The sequence below is a fragment of the Nymphaea colorata genome, chromosome 12 (genome assembly GCF_008831285.2).
Source record: "Nymphaea colorata isolate Beijing-Zhang1983 chromosome 12, ASM883128v2, whole genome shotgun sequence".
In the NCBI taxonomy this organism is placed as follows: domain Eukaryota; kingdom Viridiplantae; phylum Streptophyta; class Magnoliopsida; order Nymphaeales; family Nymphaeaceae; genus Nymphaea; species Nymphaea colorata.
This window is the reverse complement of record NC_045149.1, coordinates 14,136,146-14,160,096: the sequence shown is the minus strand read 5'-3', so window position 1 is coordinate 14,160,096 and position 23,951 is coordinate 14,136,146. Positions and strand designations below refer to the sequence as shown.

The 23,951-nt window shown below is 38.5% G+C and overlaps 1 long non-coding RNA gene across 5 annotated transcripts in view; it reads left to right on the top strand.

Moving 5' to 3' along the window:
• Nucleotides 1-2,887: 2,887 nt before the first annotated feature.
• LOC116265132 (uncharacterized) overlaps nt 2,888-23,951 on the top strand; it is a 34,894-nt gene continuing 13,830 nt past the window's right edge. For 3 of the 5 annotated variants that reach the window (XR_004174993.2, XR_004174990.2, XR_007574830.1), the window contains exon 1: nt 2,888-3,327. This is a non-coding gene — a long non-coding RNA (uncharacterized LOC116265132). Of the gene's footprint in view, nt 3,328-21,781; nt 21,991-23,951 lie in introns of all 5 variants that reach the window. The other 2 variants (XR_007574829.1, XR_004174991.2) reach the window with 2 other exon arrangements.

The window sequence follows — 23,951 nt, the reverse complement described above, 5'->3', positions numbered from 1 at the left end:
AAGTTGAGCTGTACCAGGTTAGCTTGAGATCAACCCGAGTAGACTGAGTCCCAATTTGAGCTAGACTCGTTTTAGTTCCTTTACCAATTGCCCATTTGACTTTACCACTTTTTTGCGTTTTAATTTAAAAAAATACAAAAATAAAATGATAACCTAGATCAAACAAATTACTTGAACAAATGAACTTACTTGTACTTAGCGATGTCAATATACTAGATTTGAATTGAATATCTAATCAAACCGATCCAAAAAATTGGATGTGAAAAAATTTTTAATATCTGATTAAGAAATCAAATCATATTTAAAAAATGACATCCAACCAGATTCAGATTCGGATATGCATAAATACCTGATTGGATTCGGGTCAGATTTTTTTTATACAAATTTCCTATATCTAATTCTTTTACATTTTGAAAATTGGAAAAATTCGGTTCAAAATTCAGATTTGGATCTCAATATAAGAATCAGATTGGGAATGTGAAATCAGATTTTGAATTCAAATTCAGATCTGTTTTTTCTTTATTCATATTCAAATTCGAATTTGAATATGAATATGTGAATATCCAAAAAAATGGATATAATTAAGGGTATTAGGTAAACTATGTGAATTCGTTTTCATTTTTCACTTTTTAATGTCTTACCAACATTAATAAAAATTCAAAAAAGTTATTAAAAAGATAAAATAAACCAAGAAAAACTAAAATATGATTATATTTTTTATAAAGTATTGCAAAAAAAGGAAAAAAATTCAATGATTTTGATCTTTCCAAAATATCTTGACAATAATTTCACTTTTTCTCATTTCCTTTTTTTTTTCTTTTTTTAACACAAACAGGCCAATAATCAGACTACTGTATATATCTATATAGATCCTCCTGGTAAGTAAATATGTCAATATATCCTCAATTAATGTGAATTCACGGCTAGGAATGTTCCTCTAGTCGAGCCAACTCGGGCACGACTCGAAGTTGCCCAGTTAAGCTTGACTTGAACTCGGCTTGTAAGTTAAATGAGTCGAGTTGGAGCCTAAATGATAACTCAAATTTGTCAATGAGTCGAGTTCGAGTTGGAAGAACCCAACTCAGTTAAAATCATTCAACACTAATACTTATTTTTATAATTTCAAAAACATAAAATGGCTTAAATAAAAATATAGAAAGTTTAAGCACAAAATATATATTACGAAACATGAGCTTAAACATGCAAAGCTCGAGCTTGGACTCAGTTAAGTGAGTCGAGCTGAAGTCAAACTATATATGAGTTGAGTCGAGTTCGAGCGGGCCCAGCTCGAGCTCGGCTTGCTTTTTGTACATTCTTATTAACCGCTTTTGAGAAATTTTGTTCCCAGGATTTCATCTAAAAGGTACATTGGAACTTCATCTGGTTTGAAATGCTACTAAGAGGTTCACCATAAATCATAAATTGTTGAAGAAAAGCAATGTATCAGCAACTAGTCTTCTTGCTTTAATTTTCTACAGCTGCCAGATGATTGCGGATTGGCAATGAGATTCAGATTTGGTTAATCGGGTTTCACACTCTTTTTGGGCTAATGGCTGGTTGCTGCTTCAAGTGTGCCAGAGGAAATGGGCCAATGGTTGGTTGCTGGTTCGAGTGGCATGGGTGACATGCCCGGAAGAAAAGCAATGTATTAGCACATTCTAATGCAAGTACCAACTTAGCCAAGCGAACACAAATAGAAATTTAATTAATCAGGCATTGCTAAAAGAAGACGAAGAAACATTCTAGCTAAGAACTTCACACCCTTAATTTCTTTGGTAGTTCTATGGATTTAAAGGGCTCCCTCTTGCACTGTCAGGTGGTAGTTTGTTTAGGTTCGGTTTGATTTTACAATCTAAATTTCACAAGATATTTGAGGTATAGCAATACCCTGATCATGATATATGAACTCATATATAAGGACTCTAGGGATTCAAACGAGTTGGATTTCTAACTTCAAGTTCGTTTACTTTAATTGAATCCAGATTCTGATCTGACTACCAAAAAAAAAAGTGCCAAATCACTAGTTAAATCATATGTATGTATGTTATAATATTTAGACAATAGTCACATACTGTTTCTGCATTTTAAACTATGGTTTTTTACAGGGAGCTTGAAAATATCGTAACATTTCAAAAAAATTAAAATCTTTAGAATTTATGAAAAAGCCGAATAAGTAAGAAACTAATAAGGCAACATAAAAATAATAAAAACAACTAGAAATAAAAATAAAGAATGGAAACGATCAGTTTGTTATTAGAAAAAGTCAAAAAACACTTAAAAACATGCAAAACGCCATTTGCTTTTTCATGCTTCATGTTTTCTCAAAGAAACAATCTTTTTGCCATTTTATGTTAGGCTGATCGAGACCAAAACCCAAATTCATATCCAGAACTCAAATTTGTATTCGTTCGATTAAAATAAAAAAAATATTTTTTAAATGTAAAATAATTTTTTTAATATAAAATATATTTTTAATAATAAATTATTTATTATTATTCAAATAAAATTATATTAAATAACATACCAAACCGAGAGCCGAACCCCATCAAATCGACTCAGACCGACCTGTTAGGTTATCAGATAAACTGGTTTTTTGGGACCAAATTGGAAGTCAATCAGATTCAGTACGGAGTTCCGTCGAGTACTCGGCCCAGCCATAAGACACTGATATATTTTTCACGCTTTTAACACGTTTTTTTTTAAATTATGTTTGTTGTGATTAGACCATATGGACTTTCCATTGGATTCAAAGGTGCACAACCACACCTAGTTATAAATTCAGTAACTATATATGTTTATATAATTTTTATAAGTCATGCTTTCTACGTTAATTCTCAAATAATATTAGCCAGCCCGAATTCTGAAGCAAGGGTCAGCACAGGGAGGGTTGCTCGAGTTGTCAGCATCTCCATTTTCCTCGGCCTATTTCAGAGATCAGAAATTGAATGGTTCCTCATTTTCAGTTTGATCTTTATTTGGCGTCCTTCCCTCCCATTGGGTAAGAATTGCTTCTCTTTCTCTGCTCTTCCATCTGCTAAGAAACGGATGAGATGGCAAAAGTAATCAATGCACTTGCAGAAACAGCTACTTCTCATTTGTTGGGGGCTGTAACCATTTTGTTGGAAGAGAAGGTGAAGGTCATTTTGAATGCAAAAGATGATCTCAGGAAGCTGGAACGCTTTCAGAAGGCAATCGAGGAGGTAGACAGCAAGCCCCTTTTCAGCAATGACCGCGACAAAGATCGAGAGTGAGCTCAAGGATGCCTTTTACGATGCCCTGGACATTGGGCTTAGCAAAAGGGAGAAGGATTCGGCATTAAATAGAAAGGTACGAAAGCCTTGGAATACTCTATACATGTGCTTTAAAGAACATGTTTCTTTTCCCTACCAGCTTGGTAATGAAATCAAGAAAATCAACCAAAGGCTTGATGAAATAAATAATGATAGGGAAATGGTGGATTTAGGTACGATCAAAACAACACCAAAAGTGAGTGGTGAAGGTCCTGTTAGTGGTGTACAACCACCCATAGGCAGGGAGGGTGATAAGAATGCCATAATCGAAAAGCTCTTGTTTGACGGAGCTACGCTGAGTAGTGCGCTGGATAGACATGTAGGTATTCCTATTATCTCCATGACAGGTCAAGGCGGGATTGGCAAGACAACTCCTGCAAAAAGTTATTGAAAAGAAGATAGTCAAGAAGTATGGAAAAAGAGGATTGGGAGGTCATTGCAGATAGTGGGATTTTGGAATGGAACATGTCTGCCTCATCATCATCCTTTGGATGTGGTGACATTGTTCCTGGTCTCATATTGAGCTACGATAACTTGCCACATTATTTGAGGAATTGTTTTGTATATTGCAGCATTTATCCAAAGGATTATGTGATAGGAAGGGATGAACTGGTCATGCAATGGTTGGCTCATGGATTAATTGAGGAAAACGAAGGGATTGATGCCAAACTGACTGCAAATCAATGTATTAATGATTTGATAAAGCAATGTTTATTGAAGAAACTGAAAAAAAAAAGCAACTGAAACTACATGATATTTTGCATGATCTTGCCTTACATATAGGTCGAGAGGAATATAGTCATGCTTCTGCTACTGAGCACACTCGACATCTATCTCTGCTCAGCATAGACTATCCAGAACTGCTCATGCATGGTGCCTCAGGAGCAGCAAATAAGTTGCGGACATTATTGGCTGATTGGCATTTGGTTAATATTGCATGCATTATCAATGTAAATTGGCTGAGGGTGTAGTCATTGAAGGGCTGTGGGATCCATGAGCTTCCAAATTCCATTGGAGATCTTGCACTTTTAAAGTATCTGGACTTAAGCTATTCTAGAGTTAGACGGTTGCCTAGTTCAATTGGCAAACTTTGTAACTTGGAGATGTTGAATTTGAATAATAGTAATATTATTGAGTGACCCAAGGAAATGTTTGAACACTGGAACTTAATGTATCTCAGGCTGGAAAGTACTTGGTGTCTGAGTTTTATAGCTGAAGGCTTGGGCAAGCTTAGCAATTTATGGACCTTAAAAGAGTTTCTTGTATGTGATGTAGCACAAACACAAGGGGATGCAATATTAGAGAACTACGAGGCTTGAATAAACTAAAAGGGAAGTTGTCAATAGAAGGTTTGGGGGCAACATTAAAAGCAACCGATGCAGAAAAAGCACAATTTCTTAAGGAGAAACTTGGTCTAATCAGTTTGGAATTACACTTTCAGGCACAAAGGTGATGACAAAGTCACTAGTGCTTCGGAACAAAGTGGTGTTTTGGAGGCTTTGCAACTTCCAGATGACCTTGAGAAGTTGAAGATTTGTCATTACAAAGGGCATAGTGACAGATGCAGGTCAAGCGGGGACGACATCAACCCACTCCCTTTAAAATAGTACTTGTTCTCAAGGCCCAATGAGTGGGCCTCTCACCATCCAAGTCCCAAGTATCGTGCTGTCCAGGACCTAACAGTGTACGTCTTCTTGCATAATCCACAGAAGAAGGCCTGCCAATATCATGAGGTTGCGAATAATATCTTCATGCTAGTCAGCAACTAGTGATTTCCTTGGCTAGAGCGAGGTGCAAAGACACATGAAGGATGCTCAAACGGGGCTTTGACCATCACTTCAATCTCGTATGCCTTGCTGGTGGTAGTTGAAGCTGCCAACATGTAAGGCCATGAGGTCCATAGATGAGTGCAGACTGTTGAGCTTGTTGTAGGCAATGAAGAAGGGCCATTGGACTATAAAGGGTTCCCACATAGCCAAAAGATGATGAATGTCCCGAGATCACTTTGCAAGTGTTCTTGTTTAAATTTTGCCCATGCTGGATCATGGAGAGGTTCTCCATGATTGTAACAGCAAGCCAGGGAGGTTTCACTGTACCGGTTAAGTGCACAATTAAGCCAAGTTGCGGGCGATTGAGAGATGCTTGTTGGAAAGGACTGCTTTGGCATGGATCTGGCAAGCAGCCAATGGAAGCAACACAATTTGAGTTGTTTGTACAGCTGCAGAAAACACATAGTAGTGCACTCTTGGAATGGCTTAATTGTAGGGCCGTGAGGCTTCTTTCGCTTGAGTTGGCCTAGGATGTTAGCGAATGTGAAATTTTGGAAGAATGTTTGTTGACCTTAGTACCTTCAATTTGATAATTAATTGTATAAAATGCCTACACAATTACAAAACCCTAAATTTTACTCTAATTTTTGTTATTGCTGGATTACAGCGCATTGTTGCCGGATTTTTGCCTCAAATTTAGACCACGTCTAATTTAAATTCACATATAATTATTCGTAGAATATTATTTTCATAGGTTGTCATTTGAATGCTTTTTTGGATGTTAGAATGTTTTACATCACCTGCCTAGAATGTTTTCCATCACCTTCCTTTTTAGCCACCCACCAAGCGTTTTCGTCGAATTGTTTAAATGAGTGGAAAGTTATATTTTACCGATGGACAGTCTTGCTGTCGATAGAAATTTACCCAAGGCCACTAGAATCTTGGAAATAATAGATTATTCCCGACGTGACAGGATGTTGGTAATAACCAGTATTTACCTTTGTTTAGTTCATGCTGGTGATACCTTACACTAGACTCTTCTATCCAGTGTGTCGACGATGATGTTTACTGACACTCCCTTCATCAACAAAAGAATGAAATGTTGGTAAAACCATTGCTGACATGCATTCTATTTTCACTGACATTCGGTGGCTGTCAGTAATGCTTAGGTTTTTTGTAGTGCTAGCTGTGCTGTTGCCCAAGGCATCCCCAGCTCAAGGCAGGCCCCTGCCCAAGGCGACCCCTGCCCAAGATGTCCCCTGCCCAAAGCATCATTTGCTTGGCGTCCACCTACTCCCCACCTTCAAGTCAAGCCCAGCCTGGCCTCCCCTATTCTGCCCAGTTCTAGGCACAATGCCAGTCCATGCTAGCCTCAATCCTCCCATCGACACATGGTTAGATTTCAACCTACCTTGCATATGATTTCAATAGATTTAATTGGGCGGCTCATTGTATTCAACGAAAAAATAAACAATGGGTTTTAACGAGCAGCCATTAAGGGGCTGCCTGCAGGGGAAGATCAACCCACTTTCACCATGGCCAGTGACTCATAGCAGCCATGGTGGGGCGATCATCATCCTCTATCAAGCCAAAGTCAAACACTCAATTACTATTTTGCAATAATCAGCTAGATCGGCCACTTGCATGCCAAATTTCTAGTCGCTTGACACTACAAATCAGACCCTAAGCAGCCTGATTTAAAAGCTGTCCGTTGGGTCACCACGAAAAAAAATATACATATTAAAAGCATATGTGCATCACGATTCTCACAACAAATCCAAACTAAATTTTGGACTACGGATTCGAGCCATAGCACATGGTTTCATAAAATCCGTACGATTTTCCTGATCTAAATCACCAATATATATTCGAACTCCCTTCACTTGCCGAAGTGCATCTTGGATCTGTCGATTATGCTATGGTCGGAGTCCCACTCATGGTGACCTGGTTGAGGAGTCGATAAGTTAATCCCCGTCGATGTTTATTTGCCAGGCTGCCCACCTAAACCAGAGGGAGCTAGCTAGGGCAAACCAAAACAAACAATAACTAAACGAATATATTCAACGGGCAAAAGGAGCTTCGGGAAACCCAGAGATTCATTGAATTGGTTATTCTTACTATTCCTGAAAGTTGGGAAATAGCCTATTCAAACATCGGAATGAGAATAACACTGGCTTGGAAGAAAATGTTGTTCCTTCTTCTATGTGATTGAATGTTTTAATGATGTATGCAAAGAAAAAAAAGACGAATGAAGCCTGAATGGTTTCCTTACTGGTTGGATGAGCAACAAATCAGACTTCATTATCTCATCAAATCGTTTCCCCGAAGAATCTGATCCACTCAGTTTATGAGTGCGGTCTATATTGTAACTGGAGTATACCAATTGCAATGTGCCCGTTTTAACCTTTTCGTTTGTGAAATTTTCAGAAATCCTCGTGAATTTGAAAATCAGCAATTAATAAAAATATATAATCTTCTTGGGTTTCAAAAGGAAATCCTCAGACTTTGATCAAGATCAAAACCACAAAAGAAATTCAATGTTTTACAAAACCCATTTGGGAATACTTATTTCCAAAAATACAATCATCTCCAAAAATAATGCTATTTTCAGAAATCAATATATATCAAGCTATTTCCAAAATCAAAATTCAAGAATCATCTTTTCAAAACGTTTCTTCCTAAGGGAATTCACAAAAGTGATATTGCTACCCAAAGAGAAAATTTGTCAAGGCCCAAATTCTCCAAATTTTCAAACAAATTAATTCCTTTTGCCTACCATCTAGTAAAAAATGAGTTGAAATCAGCCTATCAAATGAATTTTTGCCTACCATCTAGTAAAAACCTAAGCTTATGTCCTCCTCCACATCAAGGATGTGCTTGGGGAACAGTCTTATGTTTTTCACCTCCAAGATGGACTTGTGCCTATGTGGGATTAAATTTAATTATGCATGGAGAGAAATAGAGCGAAGCATGAATATACACATTTCATGCATACATGCACTCACAACATGAATGCACCTACTCAAATTCACCAAAATCTAAGTGAATCAAGTTGGAGTAGCTTTCATGATTATGTCATATTGCCACACAAACTTGAGCACCTCACTTATTTTGACACAGAAGCACCAAATTTTCAACATGGTTATAAAACCTAGACTTTCATAATCAATTTCAAAACGATTCCATTGGATTTTTCTCAAAATCAAACTAATTTTCAAATCCAAAAATCTCAAGCAAATTTTCATAAGCTTGACTAAAATTCCAAAAAAATAAAAATAAAAATTCCAAATTTTTCAATAAAGAAAATTCTCCCAAAACTGGACTTGGACTGCCAATTTCCAATTTTTTAATCTCATTTCATGATCAAAACCAACCAAATAAAATCAAATCTCTCAAAATACCAAAACTTGATTCAAATATCAAAATCTTAAACCCAAAAATGCTTTCAAAAATTCTGAATTGATCGAGTTCCAACCATTCCAAACCCAAAATTTCAATCTCAAAGATTCGATTCTCGAAAATTTCAACTAGAATTCAACTCTCCAATCCAATTTTTCCAAATTCAATTTTGGCTTCAAAACTGAATTCAGTTCCAAGGATTCCAAGAATTTTCAAGTCAAATTTCAAATCCCAAAATCCAAACTATCTTTCAAGTTCTAAAGTCTAGCCCAAACTTTCAATTTTCAATTCCAAGATCCTTGTTTCAAAAACAAAGCTTCAATTACCCAATCCCCAATTTGTATCAAAATCCAATATTCTGATTCTCAATTTCCAATTCTAAATTACAATTTTTGGGATCAACTCAAGGTCCAATTGCTAAAATCCATGATTAATTCAAAAAATCCTTTCCAAGGATGAACTCCCAATCTTCAAAATTTTGTAATACGGAAACATTTTCGATCAAATCCAAGTCTTTGTTTAAATAAACTTTAAAAATCCGAATTCCAATCCTCACACATTGTATAAAAAAAATAACTTGTCAAGCTTGAGAAAACTCAGACCTTCGATTAATTACAGCTGTTAATGGTGGAAGGGATGGGTCACTTTCTCTTAAAATCTATTTTCAAGCAAAACTTGATTTTTTGCTGATTCGTGCACAAACTTCACATTCCACACCGTGAAAGTGAGGTGTGAACAATAACTCATAGGTATGTTTAACCCAATTTTTGTTGTTAAAGAAGGTCACATTTTTAAACACGTTTCTAAGAAGTAAAATCATGGTCTTTTAACACATCAAGCTTTTATCCATTGCGATCTCTTGAATTTGTATGCTAATTTTGAATTTTGTTTTTATACATTGAGATAGAGAAGAACAGAGGAAGGACATAGTTGCTTCCATCCATTGGCTCTTTCTCCATCTGATCTGTTTTCTTCCTATTGTAATAATCAATCAACATAAACTCAAGAGGTCGAAGTAAAAATCAATTTTTCAACCAGGAAAAGGAACATCAAATCCAAGTGCAATCACAAAAGCCATTGATAGGAGTAAAGAAATACAGAAATAAAAATTTATGAAAGAAACACAAAAACTTATTCCAAAAAATTCCACATGAGAATCAAATCAATGAACAAGATGGCAAAGAAATGAAGAGCCTTTAGATGATTGGAGATAGGGATGTTGCCAAGGTAAGGCCCACATGGGCCCTGGCCCCACTTTAAAAAATTAAAAAAAAAATTATATGTAAATTTTAGAAAATTTCACTTGTTCTGTATAAAAAATTTGAAATATAATATTTTGGCCCTTGTTAAACTTTAGAAACCTTAATTCCACCCACCTCATGAAAAAATTCTGGCTCTGCCCCTTATTGGAGAAGGCAATAAAGGAGGGAAGCCAAAAAAAAAAACGAAAAGATCTAGAACTCGCATCCATGTCTGGAACTCGACACAAGGAATATCTTCAAATTTCCTTTGGATTCTTCCATTCCATTCACTTGGTTGAAACTCAAGGTAGAGCATTGCCAATTTTTTAATGAGTCCAAGCTGAACTCGTCCTCCCTGATTTTCTGATCCCCAATCAATGGTATCTAGACCTAAAAAAATAAATAAAAGTAAAATTTTACATATAAAATTTTACACAAATTCATATATGTTATGTAACAAGTTTGAAAAATTATATTTTTGTTGTTGTTAGTTTGAAACCATAATTCGACCCTCATGAAAAATTCCCGACTCCCTCTTACTGGTAACTTCGATGATGGCAACAAAGAAATCAGGAGAAGACAAATGAGAGAGGAAAAATACTGTCGATAAAGTCATGAAGAGAGAGGATGAGAAGGAAAAGGTGCAAAGGGGAGACCACGCGCAGTGGGTACATAAAAGGATGGTGTTGATTAAAAGTCTGTACCATCGAATAATTTGACCTATTATAGTTTGATCTTATAGGAAACTTTAACTGGTAACTTGCTTCCAGAAAATTGTGTCAAGGAATCACTGGAATGGGGACCGTTGTCACCATTCTAGTTATGAGGCATGTGTGATCAGGGGCAGAGCCAGAATTTTTTTGTTGCATAGGTTAACTATAGTTCCAAAATTTTAACAGGAGCCAAAATAGAAATTTTTAATTTTTTATATATATTTAACTAATTTTTTTAGATTTACATACAAATTTTTAAAGTTTTTAAAATCTGAAGGGGGGGGTGGCCAAGGTTCATGCCGGCTCCCCCTTCCCTCCACCCCTGTGTGTGATGGAATGGAATGAAGATTCTAGGGTGTGGGTGTTCCTGTGTTTAATAAAAGAAAATGGGCTTGGTGCTGGGGAGGACCCTCACCACACCCCCCCCCCCCAACTCCTTGGTTCAAAAAATGCAAAAATTTATATGTATCCTTCAAAAAAATTAGCTTAAGTAAGTGAAAATTTAAAAAAATTCTATTTTGGCACTTATTGAAATTTTGAAACTATAGTTTGGCTCTTGCAACAAAACATTCCTGAGTCTGCCTCCAATTTGATATTGGTTAATACTTTCCTGCTCAGTAAAGACACACCAGACACGATGTTCTTTTTTGCATTTCCAGCAATGTACAAGAACAGATTGTCTCCTCTCAAAGGTTAAGAAAGGTTATTGGAACATAGAGAAATTGATTTTCTACTTCAAAAATGATGTATTTGGTACCATCAATGATGAGGCATTGTCAATTGCTTTTATAAGGTGAAGAGTATAAAAGGTAAAGTGTAAGTATATATCAATTGTTATAATAGTTTGTTGTATCTTGTTACATGAACCTTCTGTACCTTTTTAACTTACTGAAGTGTAGAGGCCCTAAAAACAAAGGAAAGTTCAACCTTTGAATTATGGTGCTCATTAAATTGTGGCTACAACATATACTGACGGCTTTGGAATTTTTACTGATGCATTCCTCCCATGGTAAAACTATTGTTTTTTTTTTGGTAGTGTTCATCAGGTTTCCATTGAATATAAAACAAGTAAAAGAAAAAAACTGAACCACTAAGCCACCACCTTAGACATTTCAGAACCAAAAATAAGCATAAAATATCAAATCTTCAGCGACTGAACTTTGGAACCGTAAACAAACAGAAAGATTTGTTGATAAAACAAAAGGCCACTTTCTCTCTCTCTCTCTCTCTCTCTTCCAAGCAGTAATTAAAGTATAAGCTCTATTCCTTGAGGAAAACTACAAATCTAGTGAAGAACAACAACAAAAAATGAACTTAAAAGAAGAAACATGTACAAATGAAAGAAAAATGAATTTAGGGTTTCCAATTAATTATCATCTTCAGCCGCTCCAAATAAACTACCCGTTCATTTGAATAGAGCTTCCTAGCTAATTGGATCTTGGATCCATTTAAAATCCGATCCGTGTGAACCTGCATTCTTGATCCATTCTATGAACAGATCTGAGTGCACTGCTGCTGTCACTCTCTCTCTTTCTATATATATATATATAAAAAGAAAGGAAAGTTGGTGAAAAGCAGACCACTTGAGTAAGAGACAAAAACTAGACCTATTAAAATTAAGTATTAAAATATTTTTTGGACAATATAACCTCATAGATATGATCCGAAGAGTAATTTAATGAGAAACATATATTAAGTTAAGGAAATGGCCAAAAGACTATAAACAAAACATAGCTCTTGCTCATAATTGGTCTGAGCCAACCTTGTGTGGCTAGTGCCACTTGATCATGCTCTGCTCTGTTGCTTTAGTTATAGAGACGTTTCACATCCCATTCTGAGCTCATAGTTCTGTCAAACAGAGTTTGTTGAAAGAGACAGCAGCTGAACTGGTTTAGTATGAGTCGCAGACGTCCTGAACCTAAGTCTAAATATGAAACACTCTTCACAATTGGGATGACTAGCCTTGAGTTTGGCAAGGTCGATGGCCTTCCCTCAAGGTACGAACAAGTTGTACTTCTAGTCAATGGCCAGATCACGAAACTTGAATGAGCTAAACAAAATTTTGGGTCCTTTTTTCTTTGCAAAATCATGTGTCGAAACTTTTTTCGGATTTATTTAGCACCAATGATGGACCTTGATAGCCTGTACAGCACAAATGGGCAACCACTCCCCAATTTAAGTAGTGGGCAGGTTATTTACTCTCCACTAATTCCAATTGCAGTGGTGGACCTAAATTTGTTTGGCCTTCCTTCGTCCTCCTATCCTTCCATTTTCAGATTTCTAGTTCTCTTCCTCTGCTAGATCTTTCTTTTACCAAGAAAAAATAGAGATGACAACAGTAATTGACACCTTGTGCAAACACCTATTTCTTTAACAAGCTTGTTGAAAGAAAAGGTGGACCTCATCTTGAATGCCAAAGATGATCTCGAGGTGCTCCAGGAGAAGCTGAGATTCTTCCAGAAGACCCTCAAAGTCATCTTCTAAAGGCCAGTGAATGGACGATAGCCACCTTTCAAAGCAACTGGATTCCCTTTGGGTTCTTCTCAAAATGAGCATATAAGGGATGTTCTTGATGTTTAGATGACTGTTTGAGACAATATAGTTACTTTGGATGATTTACCTACCTCCATGCTTCGCATCCTTTTTTCTAAGGTGCTTCTTTCTTGTCCTTATGTTGAGTATGTCCATGAGTTAATTGGTCTAGGGAGTATTGGCTGTATCAACCTCTCAATCAGGTCCTCTACACATACGGTGATGACAGATGGGCTAAAATTCTATTTAAGTCATTGGTGAAGAGTGTATCAGATATCTGATACTTCATGGATACAACACCGCCCCAGGAGCAACTTGTATGATGGGGTACATTCACCACATGAAATAAAATAGAGTGACTGGTGCATTCGATGATCACGTCCATCATGAGGGTTCCTTTGCTATTCATTCTTCAACCATCATATCCATATATTTTGGTTTGATCAGGGTGATATTTGTCTTCACGGAAGCCGAAAGCCTTGGCTGTGAAAACAAGATAAATATTTAAGTCACTTCCTCCAATGATCAATCCATGTGGCACAGTCATATCATTAACTTGGATGGCAATATAGAGAGCCTCTTTATAGTATTATCCTCATTTTAAAAGATCTTTTCTGTATAAATGATTGACTGGTTTTTGGAGGCTTGAATCCAGTCTCCCTCAATAAGACTTTCTTCCAAAATGATGACATCATCGGAATAACATAGATCCTTGTTTGGGGAGTCATCTAACAACTCATTATCACCAACTCATAAGAAAAAAGTTTTTGAAATTACGGTAAAGTTTTGGATGAACATTCTATCTTGTTGTTCATCATACTAATGAAGTCTAAAGGTTGCTTACCCCAATTAGTCACCATAACTTGGTGTGACTTGTTTCCGTCACAAGGTCGGATGTACTCCTGCTGATATGGGAGCAAACTGGCCACTGCAATTGTGGCGAATGCTGCCTTTTCATAATCAAGGAATGGATTCCTCAATATCTCAGAAATGCTATCATCATCAACTTTGAGATCTTTGTTGATGAAATCTTGGATGATATTATTGAGGACAAAACAATCCTTAGTGTCATGACGAGGGGCAGCAAACATGTAGAATTGGATGTTCACTTGATCAGAGGTCACATCTCTAAAAGTTGATGCGATCCTTTTGCATCTTTATTAATGAGTGTGTTGATGCGAAGTGATGCTGAAGGTGCACAGACCTGTGATGCTGAAGGAACTGTTTCTGTGCTGTAATGGTTTCTGGAGGTGAGGTTGCAGATTTAAATACTAGCTCGGTCTGCAAAGCAATGGATTTTGCCACCCCAGAGAAAATGGGCTCACTGCAGTCCAAGTTAAGCAGTGGGTACGTTAAACTTCTTATTGCCATTGATGGAACTATCCTTATAGAATCAGCAACTAGAAATTAAAGAAAGGGGGAGACCTGCTGCAACTATGTACAAAGAGAGAGAGAGAGAGAGAGAGAGAGAGAGAAGGCCAAGAAATATTGTGTCTATATATATATATATATATACACACACACTCTCTCTCTCTCTTAAGTACCCATACCCCTTGTATTCTGGTTCACAAAAGAAACTCTTAATGGCATTAGGGATGGGGTGTAATGATTTGAGACATATTTTGATCTCAATTATTAGCTTGCTTGACTAAGGGAGGGGAAGCTCAACTAACTTTCTTCTACCTGTTAGCCCGTGCATCAGGTTGTATTGTATATCTTCAAGGATGGGCCTCACATGAGCCATTTGTCTGCAGCAATCCATGGTTTGGTCATAGTACTACCATATTGCGGCACTTCTAGCTTCACCTTCAATCCATGGAAAAGGGTGGCAGGCTGAAACCCATTTTGAGAGTAAAACAATGCTAATTTTTTTGCCAAAAAAAGATAATTTATTTGAAAACAAATTTATTACGTTCTTTGTTGTGTTTATTTTAGATGGTCAAAACAACATGTTTTGCTAAATGCTGCCATTCTTTGGTGTGTTTTTTGAAAAATTTCGTTCATCTTGGGCAAGCAGATAGTTGTTTGCATTTAGTATTAATAAGGTAGACTAAGTTTGTAAAGCATCATACTCAAGAGCAAGCTCTGCTATGAGAAAATATATATTATTTTACATTTATTATTTGGTAATTTATAAAGCTTACACCTTCAGATACAAATCTTTATTGCATGCCTTCATTGGCATTGTTTGGTTTTGTTTTACTCTTTTTTTTTTACTCTTTTCTTGTGAGATCCAACTTCGATTGCCTGCACATTGGAAGAATCCAATATTTCTTCGTGTATCTATCCATTTGCCAACCTTCTTGTAATTGGCCTGATACTGCCCCTCTTATCTAATCTCATGCAGCCTTTGTTGGAACATCTATTGTCAATAAACATGTTTATTCAATTTTTTCTCTTTAACATGTCAAACTTGTCTTTTTCGGACCAGTCGGAACTCGGACTGATCATTTTTACCTAGCCTAGTAGTCCAGCCAGCTATGGACTTGGGTCAAATAGCACATGTTGCTTCAACAGGAGCCTTGCGGACCTGGCTGGATCATACTTAAGACCTTCAAATTAAAGTGGGTCAGAGTTTATTACTCTAGATGTGTCTCTAGGTACAAAATACTAAGGATATGCCTGACCTCAGCCTGACTATCGGGAAAGCAGTAAATCTCCAAGCATCATCCAGGGTTCTGAATGTTGAGTCTCTTGATGCTTTAGAAACTTACCCAGTTCCTGTTTTGATCTGTTAGGCCTGGGCGATCTCTAAATCACGGCCACAACATGCCTCAATTCTGAACTAACCTAGCCTGGCTAGTGCCATTTGATCTTGCTCTGTTGCCACTTGATGTTGCTCTGTTGCGGTGGAAAGCCATGACAGGGAGCAGCATGGTGAGGTTTGGCAATCTAGACAATCCCTTGTCTGCGGACCTTTCTTGGCTGATCAGCCGGAAACAGGGAGCTCCACTACACGTGCTCTGTTGATGGACAATGAGACCAAAGGGAAACTCTGGCCACATGCCGAGGGGACAGCTCCAACTCGACCTCGATAACCAGATATATATCTTGGGCAAAGGAGTGTAATATCACTATGAGTCACCTTGAGGAGCAACTACGGGCCTTGTTGAACCGGACCATGGTGGCCAACGTGCAGTGGGGGGTCAAGCCCATGCAATGCCCCTAGGGAGAGTACTCGGACCAGGAGGCTAAAATTCCCATGTGGCCAGGATTGGAGAGAACTGAACCTTGGGCATAACTTGAGGGTGGTGACGCAGTGGATTCTCTGACATGCTCAAAGCATGAAGTTGTCAGGACAAAGGAGGAGAACTAGACTCATGCCCGGCAAGACACTGCCCAGGTTTCGAGCTGGAGCAGGGATAGAGAACCCATGTTGGTCTTTTCAAGCAGAAAATGCAGTCGATGTTGCCCACACTAGCCACGGCCAGCGACTGCATACCAACCGAGGAGGGCATTTCACCACCAGTGGACCCAAGGAATGCCCTCAGCCAGTCATTATGGCATTGACTCCTAAGGAGAGGCAAATGTAGGTTCTGCTGCATTAGAGCTCTGCCGGTTCAGCGACGGTTGGTTTATGCTGTTGGGCAGGGTAGGGCAGCAGCTTGCCGGTCTTCTTTGCCATTCATCGGAGAACATTGCCATTGTTCCGTGATCGCCGGTTGTTGCTGACCTTCGCAGCTTGTCCGACGCCCTATAGTCACCGTTTTCCAGCCGCTGTGTGTTGTTGGTACAGTTGAACATTTCACCCGATCAGCGATGGTAGACCGTGGGTGCCGAGGCGTACCTTCTTCTGTAGAAATCATCACAGCTGCCGTCCAATCGCCTGAAAACTCCTGCAGTCCACCGGAAGTTGAAGCGTCGGGGGACAGGAGGCTGATGCCTTCCTGCGAGCGCCCTTCTGGTCGAACCGGTTCGGTAGAACATTAATGCAGCTGATTTGGTCGTCTCGTCCCAAGTCTTACCAAAAACCGGCAGGAGTAGGCCCGACCCACTACAACGATCTAACCCAAAAAGGAAGTGTTGGTTCGGGCTTTGGATTTATAAACTACCAAAACCCGCCCATGGTACTTGTTTCAGACCCGTGTCTAGGAAGCTTGTGTCAAGCAGTGTCCCACTGTCATGCCCTACCATGCACAAGGATGTGTCCCGCATGGAGAGATTTTGGCTATGTCAACATGGTTTGTCTGTGTCCCGCATCACAATAGGAAGGTGTCCCACCAGGACTGGTGTTGAACAAGTTTCACTCAACCAAACAAGGCTGAGTTCTTCTTGGATGCACCTAGCCGAGTGCTGGGCCGACTTCGGCCGTCCTGGTTGAAGTTCTTGAATTCCCAAGGCCTGTAGCTTGCCCGTGGTTGGATGCTTGCATCAAACTGATGCCCGGCCTGATGTCGTCCCAATGTTAACCTCCTTAGCAACCGAGAGGCCCTTTGCAAATGAAGCAAGAGGCTGCCCTTGCCTGGGCCGGTAGTGATGAGCCTCGCAGCCATGCCTCTGTGCACCAGCATTATCGTCGCTGCCCCGCCATCCTGGCAGGCCAAGGGTTGGGTCACATCAGATGCACCCCTCTTAAAATGGAGCCTACTCTTGGGCTCCTTGAGTCTCACCTGTCATTGTGATGGCGAGCACTTCCCAAGGAAGACGGAGCTCTTTCGCAGCCATTGTGTTTTGGTTTCCTACAATCTTGCCCTTGCTGCGGCTGCGTTGTTCCTCTGGATGATGCCAAAAATGAATATTGTTGGATTCTGTTTGGGGCAGCTTCATTCATTCTTCATGAAACCTGCACCCTCCGGTTGTGTCCTCTTTTGACAGAATTTTGGTAGGAGGACTAAACATTGGCATGCCTCCGTCTTTTTCCAGCTCTTGCCCCATGCTAGCCATCTTCAGTCAATTTTCTTGGGTGGGATTGGGCCACCTGATATGACACCCAAGGATGGTGCAGCTATTTTCCTCGGCGTGCTGGTCTGAGAAACTGAAAGAGTACCTTGCTGCTCATGTGGAGGGCAGGGAATCTAGTTCAGCCAAATTTTTGTCACAGCTCACGTAGTCCCCCCGTGGTCGCAGTTGTCCTTGCTGGTCCCAGTCGTTAGGCTCCCGATGTCCCCTTTGCGACTCACATGCCTGTTCTGGCCCTTTGCTATTTCACCTTGGGAATGGAGGTGTTGATCTTCTCTACGCTACTGTGACAAGAGTAGATCAGTCTAGGTTTGGCCCATTGAAATTGAACCTATTCGAGCATGCCCTTCACTGTGATGCCTTCTAGTGGCAGATCGCCACGCGGATGGAAAGTGTTTGGCGTTGTGATTTTCTTTACAGAATCTTGTGGCTCGGGTGACACCCTGCAGATGTTCTTTTGGCAGTATTGCCAAAGGTGTGGCCACCCTAGGTTGTGGGTGGGAACATACCAGCAACCCCCCTTAGGCTGCTGCTCCATGCTTCTAAGGGAGGGCAGCGTTATAGGGTCTTTGTGTAGGAGGTTGATCCCACCCTGAACAGCTTCATAGCCCATGATGCACTCCAATGGATCCGGTAGAATTTGGTGGCTGCATATGCTGAAATCGAAATTGTTTCTCTTCCCCTTACTTGAACCAAATTGATATGGTTTGTTAAGTTGTGGGTAGTCATCCTCTTTCGCCAGCTCAGCAGTCTTGGCCCATCTGTTCGCCTCACACTTTGACCCTTACCTTGGTCTGAGGTGGTTCTCTCAAAACTCAAGGCATTCATGATGGGACCGTTGGTTCCCAAGTCATATACGATCACCCTTTCACCACCCTCCTCAAGGATCCTACTGATTCTTTCAAGGAGGTCGGAGAATCCTTGCTGAGTTGCTTTAGCCGAGGGCTGTTAAGTGTCAAGTTCAACGCCTGGTCCCCATCCAACGAGAATAAACAGGCTTACATGGAGCTGTTGACCCTGCACCCTGTTTTCCCAATGTCTGTAGGCAGCGCAAAAGGGCCCTCCTGTGTTGACCCACATGTGAGCCCCCTGCTGACTCAAGATGGCTTGAGTAGACCCACTCTCAAGAAGCCAAACTGCTCCAGCAGTGCCGACATATCCTTTTACATTCACTACAATTGCTGGGGTCTCCTTGGCAGGCGTTGTCCTCACAGCCGGGCAGGAAGCGGAGATGGAGAGTGTGGGCTGCCCGCAGTTTGCCTTTAACAGGCTGGTTGTGCGATGGAAGATGTAACAATCACACCTCTGCCCTTTTTCTTTGGCAACTCCGGAAGAGCCACTGGTTCGGCTTCTTCTAGCAGGTCGTCGGCTGCTTACACTCATGTAGCCGCCCCCATTTGGCTCCGCACGTGAAGCACTGGCCGTGCTTGAAACGTACTCACCTTTCCTCAGGAGACAAGTGTTGTAATGACTGGTTGAGGGCATTCCTTGGGTCCACTGGTGGCGGAATGCCCTCCTCGGTTGGTATGTAGTCGCTGGCCCTGGCTAGCGTGGGCAACATCAACTGCATTTTTTGCTTGAAGAGACCAACCTAGGTTCTCTTTCCCATTCCAGCTCGAAAGTCAGGGCCATGTCCTGCCAGTTGTGAGTCTAGTTCTCCTCCTTTGTCCTGGCACCTTCATGCTTTGAGCATGTGTCAGTTCTCCCCAGTGGCACATGTAGAACTCGGAATACAAACCTGCTGCTCTGATGCATCTGATTCCCAAATTTGATAACAGAGATGATAGCTGAAAAATGACTTTCTAGAGGTGACTAGATAAACAAGAAGAAACATAAATATACAGCTGATAGCATACTTATCAAGCTTTGCATCTTTTGGCACAAGACCTAGATCTGCTTGCACAACACTTTTCTTTCCATAGCACAGTCTTTCAGAACATGATTTTGTCTAATGATAAAAAGAGAAAAAGGAATAGCAACAATAAACGTATGTCAAATGCTCTGAGATATTTAAACAATAAAGTCACACTCATTCAGAAGAAAGTCAATGACCTCACCTGCTTTAAGGTCCTGGCACCTTAAGAAAGGCTTCGAAAAGATTTGAAGCAGGACACAAGAAAAGAGTTGAATAAAATAGCATAAAGAAGACAGAAGAATAAAAACAGTCAACGAGGAACAAAAACTGTTGTCAATAAAAGAAGTGATGCTAAAATTTATTCTAAATCTAATCAGTCAGTAAAAGATTCAAATGATTAGCTGAAACAAACAGGAATCATTGCGAATCAGAGAAAGTTAAAAATTGTATTGTTTATGATAAAAGGTAAAAGAGAAAAAATAAAAAGTTAGAATATTGAAAATAATTAAAAATAAAAAGGACATGTGCCCTTACTGGATTGGATCTATATTGATCAAAGAGGTTGATTTGGATCCATGGATTTCAGTACCATGAAATAAAGTATAATTCCAGCCAGGGTCATTCTTGAATGGCTCAAAATCATGTCAAATTGCTGAATAAATGTGATAACAGCAATAATAGTAGCGATAGCTATTAATAAAAAACCACTTAATTCAAACAAAGCCAACTTGTTCTTAGCTCACTAACAAATCACAGTATTATTATGTCAGAGAGGCATTGTGATCACCACTGATTAATTTAACATTACAAACAGCACCAATATACGGCTAGAATGCTGGATGCACATCATGTACTTAATAGGCAGCCTAGTTGGAAAAGAGAAAAACCAAGTAAGAACAAGACTGTCGTAAGTTAATGTGGGAAATACACAATAACATAATGGAGAATGCTGACAAGAAGGAAATGAACTTCAAATTTACATGAATCACTGAACATGTCCTGCTTGCAAGATACACCCAGAATGATTTCATTTGAAAGCAGAGACTAGAGAGTAATAAAGTAATTAGTTTGGGAAAAAAAGAAATTAACATAACACCAGAAGAAAAAACAGTTCTTTGTGACTGACTTAAGCATAAAACACTTATTCATGTGCATATATTTCTAATAGAAGCACTAAATTAGCATGTGCCAGAGGAATGCAAAATGAGAAACTAATTGATGAACATATTAACAATTAAAATCATCAACCTTTGAGCTGCATTGTCTGTCTCTTCATTATCTATGCATTTTAGCTCGTTTTCATCAAAGCCTGTGCCCAAGCAAGAAGTCTCAGGCGCTGTAAACAAATTGGTGCCAAAGTCATCAAAGTTATCCACATCAACATTCTGCAATTATCAAAGGAAGACAAAAATTAGTCATGGACTAGCACTATCAATCTTCCTTGTTTCCCAAAAACAGATAACATCATAACTAGACGATAAGGAATAAGTTATCTAAAGCATAATTATTTCCAGTTAGTTAAAACACCAAGCACTTATTCACATTTGCCTCTGTTCTCGGGACCAGGGTTAGTATGGAATCGGGAGCGAGTAGAGAGACCCCTACAAATTTTTGGAAGTAGGAACCAAGGAATGAACTAAAAGTGACCCAAAAGTAGATCATGAAGCAAATGAGAGCTAAGTAGCAAGTTAAGAAACAACTAGCCAGCAAAAAATATAACTTATAAACAAAGATCAAACATTCAAGTTTCAAACTCCAAACTTTTTGCATAATTAAGTTTCAAGCTTGGGCAAATATTTATATAGAGTGAGATTAATCAGTTCAAGGTTTTTTAATAGAGTGAGATTATGCAACTACTGTAGTCAACTCCTCCCATAGAGTGGGATTACTAGCTTCCCCTTTCTGAAAGCTAAAAGTGAAAAGGAAGAAATTGCATTGATTTAGGCCTTTGGAACCTCAGTTCTTGAGGATAGTCGAAGCAAATGTGTTTACTGCTCTTCTTGCGTCAATCACATTATAAACAAAAGATGCAGTTCTTACGGCTGCCGCGTGCCTTCTTCTTATCCGTTTGACTTCATCGCAGAGGCCAGAAGCAAGAAACCGCCTGATAGCTGATGAGAACTCCGTTCTTCGATACATATGTGAGAGACGTTCATGGGGATGGTTGATGATTGATGATGATCAGGATGTACACAATTTCAAGAACTTGCACAGATTGGGTACATATCCCTAATTGGTGGTTCATGCAGCAGGAAGGAAATGCTACACACAACAGAAGACCGGAAAACATTGGTGAGCCTCCGGCCGTCAAAGGCCAAATTCACGTTTCCTTCGTGGTTGCTCCTGCGGTCTATTCTAGCCTTCGTCCTGCGGTCATTTCTTAAAAGGAATTCTCAAAACCCTTTTGTTAATGTATTTTTAATTGAGAGGGACAAAAGAGTCATCTTTGTATGTAGATAGAGAATGATGCTCCAGCTGGCTCATATTTATGGCTATTTAAAATCACGCGGCTTGCTAGTGAGGACCACATGGAAAAAAAAATGTAAACTACATGAAAAAAATATCTCACATTTTGTTTTCCTCGGAACCCTGTTTAGTTTTCAAATGAGTGAGAAAAAAGAAGTTTGCATCAGTTGCCTGAATGGGAAGCACAGTTCTGGTCACAATGGAAGCTGGCTTCTTTCTTTAAATGGTGCTCTGAAGACACTTCAAAAGCACCTTACTTTTTGCATTCCAATGTGCTTCCAAGCTCCATTCGTAATTCTGGTACTCCTGCTTGGGACCAGTTTCCAAACTCAGGTGTTGTCACTGTGAGTGCGCTGGCCTTGAGGGACACCAAGAATGCTCAGTTACTAATCTTTTCATGTTTAGCATTTATGTTTGTTCTGCATGAATACTTAGTATATGTCATACATAATACGTATAGATCACATAGTTACCTACATGTTATATGTTAATGTATATGGATATCATAAATATACATATATCATATACGTCATATATTTTATGTATTATATATATATATTATACATTTACATATACGTTATATAGTAAAATACTACATTTATGATGTCATATATACATTACATATAAGATTTACGTAATATACATATATAAAACTATAATAGTTATATATACATATACATATTTACGTCATATACTATAATATTATATACATACAACTATATGTACACTTTATATACACAATATATTACATGTACTACTTATATGTAATATATACATAAATGTATTTTATATATATACATACATATACATATATATATATATATATATATATATCTATATATATATACATATCTGTGTGTGAGTGTGTGTGTGTGTGTGTATTATATATGTTACATAACATATATATACATATATAATAAATTATGTATTGCATATGTAATATAACATGTTGTAAAGTAAGTCACATGGGTGCACGAAGTATGGTGGCGAACCCGCACCGATGCGGGTGCAGCCTGGCACGTCACTCGACTCGATCAAACCTAATGGGATGCTCACGGCATCTGTTATTCTTTTCTCTTGTTTTTTTTTGTTTTTGCCCCTCTCCTATCTTTTCCTCTCCTTTTTTCCTTCCTCTCTCTCTCTCCCCCTCCCCCCCTTTAGTCTAGTTAATAGAACTTTCAATTTTCATCAGATTAAGATAAGCTTGATAAAAAATTTTAAAATATACACAAATAAATTACATATATAACAAATAACGTGTATATATATATATATATATATAGATATATATATATGCTCTTGCCGCACCCGCACCCATGTGACATAGATGCATACTATATAACATAGTTACATGCTATGCATATATATATAAGTGTAATCATATTAACGTATTACATCATATATATATATATACACACATACATATATAAACATATATATATATATATATATATATATAAACATATTACATATATATGTATGTATATGCATAAGTATAACATTTGAAATTATATATGTATGTACATATGTACTATATTATACTATAATATAACGGTATACACATATATGTGGAATATAATACATATATCTATTATATATATGATATGTGTATACTTATATAGTATGTGATATGTTAATATACATATATAGATAAATATTAACATATATACAATACATGTATGTAGTATATATTTTATAGTATACTGTACATATCAACAAATGAATTTGAACGTGGACTGAGATATAAAATTACTGGTAACTTTGCCTCAGCAACAAGCTTATAGTGT